The following is a 14,483-nucleotide window of genomic DNA, read 5'->3' as shown; positions in this document are numbered from 1 at the left end:
GCTTCGATTCAGTAGGTTGCAGAGCAACTGTAGGGTATGATCTTGATTTTTTAAAAAGCTGAATATAAAGTACAAAAATATGCAGTGGTCTCTGGGGTAGTGGCTTATTTTGGAGTGGTGGGATTATAGACAGGTGGTTTTTTAAAATTATGCTTTGAATAAAAATAATTACAAAATTAAAGAAAATTATAAGAATAAAGAGTGCTGAAGTGATGTTCCCACTAAACACATGGCTGGTCCAAATCCAGGTTGTTTGACCTCTGAGTCTATCACTTTAATTGCTATCTTTCTCCATCTCTTTAATGAAAGCTCTGAATCTCTTCTATCTTCTTCATTCCCTCCAGCCTTCCCTAGTTCAGACTTTAATGACATCTCTCCTGGTAAATGACAGTGCCATGTGACTGGTTCTCCATTTCTTTCTCGTCCTCTCCCACCACTCTGCACATCATTGCTAAATTGTTTCTCTGAAGAGCCCGTTTCTTCATGTCACTCTGCTTCCAATAATCTTCATGATAAAATTCAAACTCAACAGAAAGTGCACCAGTACCTCTTTGCTCTTTCTTTTACGTTAATCCTTTGCCTTCCATTTCCTGCCACACCCCCAGACTGATTCCTTTTCCTAGATGGGGCAGTCCTCCTGTGGTGTCCTGGTCTCCATCCTTGGCCCTGCAGCCTGGCTAACTCCTGGACATCTTTGACAGATTTGTTCTTTTTTTATTTTTATTTATTTTATTTATTTATTTATTTTTTTTACCACTCAGACTGTGTCCTCTCCCTCTTACTCTCCCAAAGAAAGAGAAAAACGATCATCAATGGCAAAAGGCAGTTGCACAAGCAACACCAAGAGCCAGCTTCACGCTCAGGAGAGAACACTGCAACTCCTCCTTGTGGTTTTGGGTACTCTACACCAGTGGTCCCCAACCCCCTGGACCGCGGACCGGTACTGGTCTGTGGGCCATTTGGTACCGGTCCGCAGAGAAAGAATAAATAACTTACATTATTTCTGTTATATTTATATTTAAGTCTGAACAATATTTTATTTTTTTAAAATGACCAGATTCCCTCTGTTACATCTGTCTAAGACTCACTCTTGATGCTTGTCTCGGTCACGTGATACATTTATCCATCCCACCCTAAAGGCCGGTCTGTGAAAATATTTTCTAACATTAAACCGGTCTGTGGCCCAAAAAAGGTTGGGGACTACTGTTCTACACGATCAGAGAAACTTCCCTAGTAAGAAACTATAGAAATGATCCCTGAAAGTATAGTCTTAGGTTTGTTCTTTTATTGAGAGCACTTACTGAGCTATCCCCAGCCATCCTTAGCTATGTGATTGGTGGCTCCTGGGTGTTCCCACAGCCCACATCCACAGCTGTGTTCAGACCTCTGGCATCAGTCATGGCTTTCCTGTCTCTTTGAAGGGGCTTTAGGTAGCATTAGGGCAGGATTCCTGCCCTGGCCTGTGAGTGCCTGATGCTAAGGCGGTGCTCAGCATTTTTTGGAATTAATGAATACATGATGCTTCTTGCTGGCTCCTTAGTCTGGGGTTAGAAGAGGGAGGCCCTCTGAATTCTTGGTCCAGGAGTGTTGGACAGTCTTGTTGGAAGACCCTCCAGCCTGGAATGACTCAGCGTCTGACCAAGGCTCTGCTGCCGCTCCTTCCGGCTTTGGCAGCACATGCACTAGAAGAGTGACCTACATTCAGAATCAATTTATAATTCAAGGATTAAGCTCAAATGTGCAATAGGTAGGGAGCTTGCTGCAGTGTAGGAAAACATCAGTTTTCAGAAACCCAATATAGTGAAAATAAAGGATTAAAGGAGCAAGAAGTGCTGACAACAGTAGCCCAGAAATTAAGACAGTTTAGACCAAATTTCTTGGAGGAAAAGGGCATTCAATGATTCTGGAACTTTCTACCTTTCCCACCAAGTACCTTATCTGAAAATGACACTTGTGAATCTTTTTGACATCACAAGGATATTCCCTAGTGACCTCTGAATCACCAATCACCACCGTGGGCGTGAAGCTCAAGGGTGAGGAGGCAGGGGCCTTCAGCAAACATTTAGTAGCTGAATACATTTAAAATTTAATCTTGTTTGTTCTCACATTTATTTAGGCATTCTACCTTCGAAAAACATTTTTTACTATGTAATTTGTTTTTCAAAATAAATTTATTGGGGTGACATTGGTTAATAAGATTATATAGATCAAGTATAGATTTTTATGACACATGATCTGTATACTACATTGTGTGCCCACCAGCCAAAGACAAATCTTTCATCCCCACATATTTGACTCCCTTTATCTTTTATTATCCCCCTTCCCACTTCCTTCCCTCTGGTAACCACCACACTGTTTGTGTCTATGAGTTCCAGTTTTATACCCCACATATGAGTGAAATCATACTTCTCCCAAGAAGACATGCAGTTGTCCAACAGATCCATGAAAAGATGCTCCACTTCACTAGCTAGGATAAAACATTTTTTAAATCAACTTTCTGATTTACCAATTATTATTTAAATTGATTTCTTTATTTTAAATGTTTTTAATTAAATCTATTGTGGCAACATTGGCTAATAAAACTGTACAGGTTTCAAGTGTACAACTCTTCTATAACACATCATCCACATACTGCATTGTGTGCTAACTTTCCCAAATTCAAGTCTCCCTCTGCCACCATTTATCCCCCTTTGCTCTCTTCTACCTCCCCTGACTCTCCTTTCCCCTGACAATCATATTGTTTGTGTATTTTTTTTGCTTAATCTCTTTATGTTTTTTACCAAACCCCCTAACTGACCTCCTCTCTGACAGCTGTCAGTCTGTTCTCTGAACCTATGAGTGTGTTTCTGTTTTGTCTGTTAGTTTATTTTGTTCACTAGAGTCCACATAGAAGTTCTTCTGGTCCTTGTCTTTCTCTCACTGGCTACTTCCTTTAGCATAATGCCCTCCAGGTCCATCCACGTTGTTGCAAAAGGTAAGATTTCCTTTTTTTTTTTTTTTACAACTGAGTAGTACTCCATTGTATAAATGTATTACATTTTTTTTTTATTCACTAATCTACTGATAGACACTTGGGCTGCTTCCAAATCATGTCTAGTGAGAATGAGGCTGCAGTGAACATAGGAACACATAGATTTTTTTAAATTAGTGTTTTGGTTTTCTTTAGATATATTTCCAGAGGTGGAATCACTGGGTCATAAGGCAGTTCCATCTCTAACTTTTTTGAGGTCACTCCGTACTGTTTTCCACTGTGGCTGCACCAGTCTTCACGAGCATTCCCTTTTTCCCCATATCCTTGCCATCACTTGTTGTTCGTTGATTTATTGAGGATGGCCATTCTGACAGGTGTGGGGTGATGCCTCACTGTGATTTTAATTTGCATTTCTTTGATGATTAGTGATGTTGAGCATCTTTTCATATTTCTATTGGCCATTTGTATGTCCTCTTTAGAGAGGTGTCTATTCAGGTCCTTTGCTCATTTTTAAATTGGGTTGTTTCTTTTCTTGGTGATGAATTGTATGAGTTCTTTATAAATTTTGGAAATTAACCCCTTATCAGATGTTTCATGGGCAAATATGTCTTCCCATTCTGTGGATTGTTTTTTCATTTTGTTGATGGTTTTTCATTGCTTTTTAACAGCCCTTCCAATTGACAAGACTTATTCTTGGGAGAGTGTGTAGTGACCGGTGAGATCATTCCGTGAGGACTCTGGGTAATGGTGGTGTGACCAGGTGAATCAATCTAAAATCAGTAGAGTCTCAGAGCTTAGAGAAAGGCGACAGGGTGTGGCAGGTTGTGCTGAAGGGTCCGAAGCTGGTTGTAGAAGAGTTGGGATGGGAGGCAGAGAACATGGGGGCCTGTCAAGGTGATGAACTTTGGTCTGACCAAAACTCTGTAAGTCAGAGATGATGAGACGAGTCTAATCCTGGGCTAAAGCCTAATGCTGTTGTGGATACCAGGCAGGAGTCTAGACTCAAAGTAAACAGGCTCCTGGAAGGGCACCAAGCAAAGACTTAGCACTATTCTGAAAGAAACTGTCCAGATAACAAAAGTGATTGCCATATTATAGATGCTCAGTACCATGTAGTATGTGCCCCAGGTCTGGGGCCAGACCATTCAAATTAGAATCTTGCTGTCCTGACTCTTCCCCTTGCTGGTCTGTGACCTTAGGCAACTAACTAAATGTCTCTGTGTTTCATTTTCTTCATCTGTATAAGAAGGATTATAAAAGTAATGGTATATAAGATTTTTGAGCGGACTGAATATTCAAATACATGCAAAGTCCTTTAGAGAAACACCTAGAACATAATAAGTACTCAGTGAATAACCATAAAAACTAAACAGTGATTAGTTCTGGATATAATGGAATCATTTTGATGTCAAACCATTTAGAACAGGGATTCTTAACCTAGAGTATTTATAGATGAACTTCAGAGAACCTGTGTACTCTGCATTTACGTGCATTTGTGTTATGCACATTTTTCTGGATTCCTGACATATATCCATTCCTTGCTATAATTCCAGAAAAAGAGGACAGGCTTCTGAAGGGTTGTGAACTCGAGAGGGCCCTTCAGCCAATGGCCACTCGCTCTCAGTGACCCGCACTCTGGGGTGATTTTTTTTTGCAGTAAGGTTTGTCTTTGGAGTTTGAGTTTGGAGGAGTATAAGAAATTAATTTTTCCAGAAATTAGACATTTTCTTTCAGTTCTCTGAGCCTGTTTCTTCATTTATAAACTGGGGGTGTTGGACAGGGTGATCAGGGAATAATATGGCAAACCTAGCATATGTCATGGTCCTGATACCAATGATGTGTTGTTACTAAAATGCTGACGATATCAAGGACATTAGCTAGATTTAATATAAAAGCATGACCATATTGCTTAATCAGAACTCTTTATCATTAGGCAGAGAGTCCAGAGCAAGAAGCACTTGAAACATTGCCTGTCTCCAGGCAGAGAAGCACTGCTTGCTACTTAGCAACCGCCCTGGCTGCAGAGAGCAGGTAGGAGACTGCAGGGCAGCTGAGCCGTGTCCAGAGAAGCCAGACCAGGGCAGCCAGTCTTTTCTGCAGCAGGGACGCTGTAGGCTACAGACCAGCATCACCTGAATGGTGCAGTCACGGTGTGAGAACGCACAAAAATCTGTTAGCCTCCCCCTGATTATACCATAACCCAAAGTGGGACATCCTTTTTAGAACATGTGTCTGGAAGAATTTGAGTCTGAGATTTATGATAACTACAGATATCTCTGCCACAAACAGCTTTAGCCTTAAATGTTTACACATATGTGATTTGAATTTTTTTTTGTGACAAAATCTTTATATACAGTAACAACCATTCTTTTTGAGTCCAAAGAACTAATTCAAAGAATCTATGCATCCTTATGTTCATTGCAATGTTATTTTCAATAACCAAGATCTGGAAACAACCCAAGGGCCCATAAGTAGATCAGTAGATAAGAAATCTGTGATACATTTACACAGTGGAATACTACTCAGCCCTGTAAAAGAAAGATATCTTACCTTTTGTGACAGCGTAGACAGACCTGGAGATTATAATGCTAAGTGAAATAAACCAGTCAGAGAAAGACAAATACTGTATGATCTCACTTATATGTGGAATCTAAAGAACACAATAAACTGATGATCAAAATAGAAACAGGTGCATGGACACATGGAATAGACTGACAGCTGTCAGAGGAGAGGGGGGACTGGGTGAGAGAGGGTGAAGGATTAGCCAGAAACACATATACATAATACATAGACACAGACAAAAGTGTGGCGCTAGCCAGAGAGAAAGCGGGTGGGGGGAGGTGGAGGGGGGCAGAGGGGGCGGAATGGGGTTGGAAGGACACTTTGCTGTGGTGATGAGCATGCGATGCAGTCTGCAGATGGTGTTTTGTCGAGCTGTACACTTGAAAACATGGCTTTGTGAGCCTCCATAAATTCCATGAATTCAACTAAAACAGATAAATTTAAATAAAAAATTGCTTGGGACCCACGTCTTTACTCATTTTGTTTGAAAAGTAAAATATTTTAATTTATTCTTTTTCTTCATGCTTGTATATGCCCACATCATCTTTTTTTTCCATACTATTGAATATTTCTTAAAAGACCACTTTTTTTTTTGGTTTCTGCTAACAGTTTTAAACATTTGAAAGTAAAACCCATCATAATGTTAAAATGCAGAGAACCAATTATTTTCTCATCCAGATAGAATTTGTAAATCTTGTCCCAGTAGGACATTTATATACTTTGAAGGAAAAAGGAGAAAAGGTGTCTGCCACATGAATCTCTCTGGCTATCGAGTTTATTTACGAGCACTCACATTCTCACCATGACTTTCTCCTTAGTTCATATTACTGACCCGCGTATTTCTAGGGGATGGATTGTTCTGTCCCAGCTATGAAATGTAAGTTGCTTTCCCTTGACTGTCTGAGTCAGGAGCTGTGCAACACCTTTTCTGAAACCCTGGTTAAGACCATAGGAGGTGTTCACCCCTGGCTTATATATGTAGTGTGGGTTTACCTTTCATTTGACCTCTATCTATCCCTGTTAGATTCAGAATCTCATCTTTTTTCTCACTATCGCTAATAATATCTTTCCTTTACTTGTAAATATCAGCCATAAGCCAACCGCCAGGGCCTGAGAAGACAGAGGACATGGTCAGTTACCTGATGTCCTAGGAGTGGCACATATCTCTTTAGTTTCAGGAGTGGGAACAAGAAAAGATAAAGTTAGTTTTTAAAAATGTAAGGAGTGCACAGAAATAAGAAAGTCCCAAGTTAAGAAATGGGTATTAGCCCTGGCCAGTTGGCTCAGTGGTAGAGCGTCAGCTTGGCGTGCAGAAGTCCCGGGTTTGATTCCCGGCCAGGGCACACAGGAGAAGCGCCCATCTGCTTCTCCACCCCTCCCCCTCTCTTTCCTCTCTGTCTCTCTCTTCCCCTCCCGCAGAGAGGCTCCATTGGAGCAAAGATGGCCGGGGCGCTGGGGATGGCTCCTTGGCCTCTGCCCCAGGCACTAGAGTGGCTCTGGTCTCGACAGAGCGACGCCCCGGAGGGGCAGAGCGTCGCCCCTGGTGGGCGGGCCGGGTGGATCCCGGTCGGGCGCATGCGGGAGTCTGTCTGACTGTCTCTCCCGTTTCCAGCTTCAGAAAAATACAAAAAAAAAAAAAAAAAAAAAAAAAGAAAAGAAACGGGTATTAGTTGTCTTGGTTAGTTTTCTTCTCTTGTAGGGACTCACGCGCAGGCCCCAATATCCCCTCCAGCAGAACGCATAGTAGATATTACGGGTGGAGGACATACAGCGATATATCTGTTTGCCTCTGTACTTCAGCATTGTGTAGGTCATAACGAGCGTAACTAGAACAATGAAGACCAAGATGTGTTAGCTTAAGGATTGCATGTTGAGCAATTAGAGAAGGAGAAACAAAAATGATTTGCGATAAACACAACAGGTCTGATTCAATTAAATGGACCAGCGTGGGTCAGCTTGGGATATAGATCAGCACAAGACTGGAAAGCAAATAAGAACAATGACTCAGAACAAGAGTGATGAGCAGGAACGAGACCACAGCGAGGCTCAGACTTAGTGGTGATGGATACGGGTTACAGCTGATGAACAGAGAGTCAGCGAAGACAGTCTGCAGGTTAAATTCTCCTCAAGTCATTACTGTAACAGTGGATTCCGTCTGTGTAACAGTGGATTCTGTCTGGTCTGTTTCGTCTGATTTTTGCTTAACTCATCTTGGCTTGTAAAACAATAACTGGCCCACCCGGCCCCTAGATGTTTGCCCAGGCTCCTTGAAGAAGCCGCAGGCATCCGGTGTTTGATTAGGGGCTTATCGGAAAGGCAAGGCTGCAAGCATCTGAGGCAATCAATTGTTGCACTCGCCGGGTAAAATAGGTATAAAACTTGCCTGCTGAAGTGGCTCGGGGCTCTTGGCCATTTCCTTGCCTTGGGCCCGCTCATGAGTGTAATAAATTTTTTTTTTTGTTTTACCCTGAGTCTAAAATTCTGTTGGTGCGTCCTCGGTCAACAATTACTTGCTTTTCTTTTTAAAGTAAAATCTGAAATAGAAAGTTCTGTAGATTCTTTAGTGAAGAGATCTATCAAATTACTCATTCTAGTCTCTTCTTTGCTCCTTTCAAGGAGTAGAAATACTGATTTGATAGTCATAGTCCAGGAAACTGAATTCCCCTGAGGAGTGGAGTCCCTGAATAAAACCCAAGTGGTTTCAGACCACCGGCTGCTCCCTGGGACCCAGCCCGATTTGCCACAGTTTCTTTTTCTCAAATATAGGGCAATAATAGTTCCACCTAACAATTGTCCTTTTGAACAATTCAACGTAGGTTTCTTTAAACGAGACACATGATTGTGTTAGAATTGAAATAAGATTATAATGCCATTTGATGACCAAGGAAGCCCCCAGATATTTGAATTTGGTCCCAGGTCACAGCAATGCTTTCACATAAGGTCCTCATAAAAGAAATATTTGAAAATCAATATAGCAATAAATTGTTAGGTGGAACTTTTACTGGAAATCAAAATGATCTGTGTGATCAGGCTGGATCCAGGGTTGGGCAGATGTTGGGAACCCCTGGGGTAGATCCCTTTCTGGGTCCTTGGGCGCTGGATTTGCAGGATCTGGCCAGGCGCCTTAGTCTTTGAGAGCCTGCCTGGAGCTGATGAATCATTTCATATTGTTCTGAGCTCTGGGTCAAACTGTGGGTTTCACGGAACTGACCCTCTCTCTCTTCAAACTCCAAATTACCTTCTGTTGTCAAACATTGACTGATTTTTGTCCTGGGGGGTATATAATGAATCATGCCTTTAAGGTCCTCATAGTTTTGGGAAGGCACAGAGCACAGCCACAGCTGTGTCACAAGGTATGCTGTGGGAAAGGCCATCAGAGAGCATTTGACAGCGAAGACCTGGAGGGACCTAGGGGTGAGAAGGCTCATTTTGACCTGGAGATTCTGGAAGAGGTGGAAGAAGTGCAGTGTTGTGTTATATAGTCTGAGGAGCAGGGTCACAGGTACATTTTGTGGGGTGGGTTTTCCAAGCAAAGAGAGTAGAGATAAAAGCACAGATGTAGGAGCTAAGTTTCTGTAAGATGATGAGTAGTAGTCTGAACTAGCTGGATTGGAGTGGCTGAAGAAGGACACTGTGCATTTATATTAGAGTTACTGTTAGATGTAAGGAATTTAGACATTATTGTGTGGCCAACTGAGTGTTCTTACACAGGGGACATGGTCCTAAGTTTGTTGTTTAAGGAAACCCACTCAGGAAGCTGGGAAGGACATGAAAGGTATGGGCAGAGGTTGAGCTCTATGGGATGTGCTGTCTCCTTCTTGTTGGAGGGAACAGGACCTTTCTTCAGGACAGCAGTTGTGGCAGCAGGAAGGGGAGGCAGCTTTGTGGGTTGTGGGGGCTGACCAGCATCCTCAGCTGGTGTGGTTCTTCTCCTTCTTTTTTTTATATATACTTGGCATCTAAAAGGGCCCTTACAGGAGGTTAGAGCATCACTACTCAATAAAAATATAATTAAAGTCACAAATGCAAACTATGTATGGAATAAAAATACTTTAATAACCACACTGGAAAAGGAAAAAAAAAAAAAGAAACATGTAAATTTAATTTTGATAACTTTTTACACTCAAACATCAAAGACATTGATTTCACCATGTAATCATTGTAACAATTCTTTGTATTGTCTTTCTTCATCCTTCACCAGATGTTTTCATCCTTTTTTTCCTGACTTGGTTCTCAGCACAGCCAGGCTGTCACTCACCAGGGACTAGCAGTAGATAAGTAAAAATGTATCCCCCTGGACCCCACCAACTTAATACATTTTTACTTATCTACTTAATGCTAATCTACTTTTGTAAATCTACCAGATCCTTAGCTGGACTTTACTAATCTCATTGTGTGGTGTTAATTGGTTTCAGTGATGCTGAGCTCCCAGAAGGGTGGCCGGGTATTACTGCTTTCCAGCTCCGCAAGGCAGTGGTTTCTCACAGAAGAACTCAGTTCTGACTTAGGAACCTGCATTTCCCCACTGCCTCCGACCAACTGACTGAGCAGAGGAAGGGGTGTTCGTTTCATCGCCATATTTATGTCAGGTGCTCACAGACAAGGAATTGCTGTGGACCAAGTTGTGTGAGGCCACTGAAGAGAGATTCATTAAAAATACTCAGCATATCCATTACATTAGCAAAGAGCCTCATGGCTGAAATGTTTCTGTAAAAAGTCATGCTAATCCTTTTCTGTTTTTTGAAATGCTTTCCTTTAACATCATGCAACTAATTTTCCTTCTTTTTCTTTCTATTGTGTTATTCATGTTTTTTTACTTTTTTTTGTTGTTGATGTTTTGACATCCTAAAAATCATGCTGGCTGGGAGAGGCTAACCCTCCCAGGGTTAGGCAAAGGGCTCAGCAGGGAGTGTGCCTTTCATGTGCAGACAGCCAACCCTGAAGTTACACTCCCAGCAATCCCCTTTGGTAGTTTACACACCAAGCCAGTATTTAGCCTGCCTAAGTCATCCCAGCATCAGGTCCCAGGAAGCCAGAGACTGCTCCTCTAGCTCTGTATCTGCCTCTTCTATTCGCACCGGCCAGTCTGAACTTGTTTCCCCTGGCCTGCCTTGCTTCCAGTGGAAACCCAGATAAAAGCTCTGGCCTGTTTTCCTCTGACCAATAGTACACTTGTCCTGGGGCCGCCCATGCTGCCCTGAGCAGAGTGCCCTCTTCTCTGGAGAGAGGTGAGTCATCAGTTCTTTCAATAGCGCTGGCCTCTGCATGTTGTCATCAGTCACCTCCATAAATTAAAATCTTAAGAGTCCAAAAGAGATGTATGTCTGCTTCTCTCTCATGTACTTTATACTTCAGTTATTTTGGACACGTGTCGTTACCAGATGTGAATTTAGAATTCGGTGAGAAGGTCTTCCAGAGGCTTTGAAATCTTGCTCGCACAGTGAGGATAGGGCCTTCAGGGACACAGGTGACTGAGCAAACAAGCATTGTAGGTAATGAGAAAAAAGGACATACATGCTATATAAACATTTTTATAAAACACACTGTGAAGGCAGCCAAATGTTAGCATGTGGCTTATGTATCTGGTACATGCTGGGTGGTTTTCCTCTCCCATCTCATTTAATCATCTTCAGTACACAGATAGGTTGCAGAAAGGTAGGTGACGTGCTCAAGGTCACACACTAAGAGGAGGCTGGATTTGAACCCAGCACCTCCTAGTGAGCCATGCTCTCATCCCATACCACCCTCTCCCCTTCTAGAAGAGCCAACACCTTGAAGAGAAGCGTGCACTGCACGTGCCTTGAAGGCTGCAGCAGCAGTTCCATTTTCTGGCTCTGGATGCCTGATACCTGACATTATTTTTAGAAATATAGCATTCCGGGGCCAAGATTATGGGGGGGGGATCGTAGATTTTATTGAGCAATGAACAGGGTATAAAGAAAGTGATTTGGGGTCACGTAGAAAACAGTGACAGACCTTGAGAGCCCAGAGCTGTTTCTCCTATTGGGAAAGGAATTCAGGCTCCGGAGGTCCGGCCAGAGTGTGGCCACAGCTGAAACAAGGCCACACGAACGAGAAGGGTTTCAGTAGGTTCCAAAACCAGTGGGAAGGAGAGGAAGTCGCAAATTCCAGCGTTTTGGTTTTTTGGCAATTTATAACTCCATGGTCTAATTTATTAATTTCCTCAAGTCTATTTTATATTAATGCTATAATTCAGTCTGCCTTTATGAATTTTTCATGTTGATAGAGACTCTGATACTTTAGAATTAAGAAATATCATTTGTGGGTTTCCTAGGCAATGAGTGAAAATAAAGGAAGGTAATACAACAAAGGAACACTTACAGCTGTCGGAGAACAATGAATCCTGCAGATTTTTCTTTCTTTTTTTTTTTTGCAATAAAATATTTTTATGTCAACATGTTTTCTTCACAGATAAATGAGTAGATAGGAAGAAAAGGATGGATATGAATAATAAACTCCTTGAGAAACAAAGCAAGCTGGTGCTGCTAGGTGAACAAAAAACGGGACCCAAAGGGTCCATTTAATTCCTGGGAGTTTGGGATTAAATGGAAAGAAAACATTTAATTTAATTTTCAGAAGTGATTATTATAATTGTTTTTGCATTAAAATACTTATTTATGGCCTGACCAGGCTGTGGTGCAGTAGGCAGTGGCACAGTAGGTAGAGCATCGGCTTGGGACGCTGAGTACCCAGAATCGAAACCCCAAGGCTGCCAGCTTGAGCTCTGGCTCATCCGGCTTGAGTATGGGCTCACCAGTTTAAGCATGGGATTGCCGGCTTGAGCATGGGGTCAGGCAGCTGGCTTGAAGCCCAAGGTCGCTGCCTTGAGTAAGGGGTCACTGGTTCAGCTGGAGCCCCCCAAGTCAGGCCATGTACGAGAAAGCAATCAATGAACAACTAAAGTGCCACAACTCTGAGTTGATGCTTCTCATATCTCTCCATTTCTGTCTGTCTGTCCCTGTCTGTTCCTCTCTCTCTCTCTCTCTCTCTCTCTCTCTGTTATATATATATCAGTATATATGGTTTAATAGGTCCTGATCTCACTCTCTCACCATCTCTTTGACTCTTCAGACCATTTCCAGTTACAAAATTTCAAGGTGACAATTTCACAAAGTTTAAACTGAGATGTAATAGGCTTCCTAATAGTTGAAGATGTGAATTAAAAGTTTTGAGTAAGAGGGAGATGTGGAGACAATGAAGTGACGTGATGTGGGGTTAGCAGAAAGATTCTCCATGTGTTCCCCATCTGTAACTCTGCTACGTAAACTCTGTGCGTGCATGACTGCAAAAGTAGCAGCTATTCTAAAGAAAAGTATTCCTACTTTTTAATAAAAGCTGCATAAGTGACTCATTGCCTATTTATAGGAGCTATTCTGGTCCCCTTCTATCTGTGTATCTCCTGGTACAGGGCAAGATTATATCGTGTGACTTCTAGATGTCCTGTTTTTGGAACAATTATTCTAGAATGGATTTTGATCCCTAGTGTCTTTAAAATGGGTAAAACAGGGTTTTCTAAATATAGGGATAGCCAATAAAAAGAAAGAGACACATTCAGGAGGAATTTTAAAAGGTGAGTCAGTGGTAGTGAGCTTTAGGGAGGTTCATAGAATTAGATAAGTTCTCCCCAAAGTACCAAGGGTAAGACAATGACAACCTAATTAGAGCTTTGCAGTAAGAATGGGCTCTAAATTTGGTGTTTGCGAGGGGACACCTTTCTCTCTTGGGCTCAGTATTCTTTCTCTTTGGAAGCATGGTCAGGTGAAGGCCCTTTGGGAAAGGGGCCACTTTTTTCCTTTCATTCTGGAGTGGAGGACATTTAGGTTCTGGAACAGAAAATCTAAAATGTGTGGCATCATTTTCCCCCTCAAAGTATTGAATGCAAATGTAAAAATATGAGAACAAATTGAATTTCTTTTGCTCATAACTTTACTGTTTTCCTGTGACCTCTTCCTTCCCTTGTTTCTCACTTTACCCAGGACGTTTAGTAAGAAAAATAAAAAAGGCCCCTAAGGCTTTCCTTACAGAATAGTAAAGGTCTTAGTCTTTTTAAAAATTATGGAATATTTTTATCTGGTTATGTTTTTGGTTATTGAGTTGTTGGGGTTTTTAAAGATATATTTTGGAAATTAATCCCCTTATTCGATATGTGATCTACAAATATTTCTCTCATTCAGTAGGTGGATTCTTTTCATTCTGTTGACCACTCTCTTTTCAGTGTAGAAGCTCTGTGTTTTGATGTAGTCGCACTTGTTTAGCTGTGCTGTTGTTACCTGTGCTTCTGGTGTCATATCCAAGAAAAATGGTATGACAGCTATGGAAAACAGTGTGGAGGTCCCTTGAAAAATTAAAAAAGAGAACTACCATAGGATCCAGCAATCCTACTTCTGGGTATATGTTTGAAAGAACCAAAATCAGGAGTTTGAAGAATTGTTTGCATTCTCATATTTATTGTAGCATTATTCGTGACAGCCAAGATATGAAAGCAACCCAAGTGTCCATTGACAGGTGAATGGATAAAGAAAATGTGAGATATATATCTCACAATGGAATATTATTCAGAGAACTCAGAGACAGCTGAGGATGAGCTGGACCTATGGGCACCTGCCGTCAGTAAGCATGGGTGACATCTACCTGGTGAACTGTTGGCCATCGTCTGATGGGAATGAATTCTCACTTCATGCCAGATGCCTGCTCTCCCAGCCTGTACTGTACATCTAAACCAGGCGCTATGCAAACCCTCCAGAATCTGTGTAACCTCAGAATAGAGAGGGGACTAAACTGATTAAAATTTAGTTTTCATCCCTCAGTAGAGTGAAGACTCGGAATATAGACTGAGTTAAAGAAAAATATAGTTACATTTCTTTATGATCAAATTTTTTGCCTAATGTTGGTGCTCATTGTGGTAGCTTTTTTAGTATTTGTGTGGGAT

General features: G+C 41.6%; 1 non-coding gene and 1 pseudogene across 1 annotated transcript; both read right to left on the bottom strand.

The window, feature by feature from the left end:
• Window positions 1–752: 752 nt before the first annotated feature.
• On the bottom strand, window positions 753–972 carry LOC136332559 (small nucleolar RNA U3). Its single transcript, XR_010730774.1, has one exon. It is a non-coding gene; the product is annotated as a small nucleolar RNA U3 (small nucleolar RNA).
• A 210-nt stretch (window positions 973–1,182) lies between these two features.
• LOC136332566 (small nucleolar RNA U3) lies at window positions 1,183–1,272 on the bottom strand (annotated as a pseudogene).
• Window positions 1,273–14,483: the final 13,211 nt, after the last annotated feature.

The sequence above is a fragment of the Saccopteryx bilineata genome, chromosome 3, assembly GCF_036850765.1.
Source record: "Saccopteryx bilineata isolate mSacBil1 chromosome 3, mSacBil1_pri_phased_curated, whole genome shotgun sequence".
NCBI lineage: Eukaryota > Metazoa > Chordata > Mammalia > Chiroptera > Emballonuridae > Saccopteryx > Saccopteryx bilineata.
The sequence above is the reverse complement of the archived record's forward strand: the minus strand, read 5'-3'. Positions and strand labels throughout refer to the sequence as shown.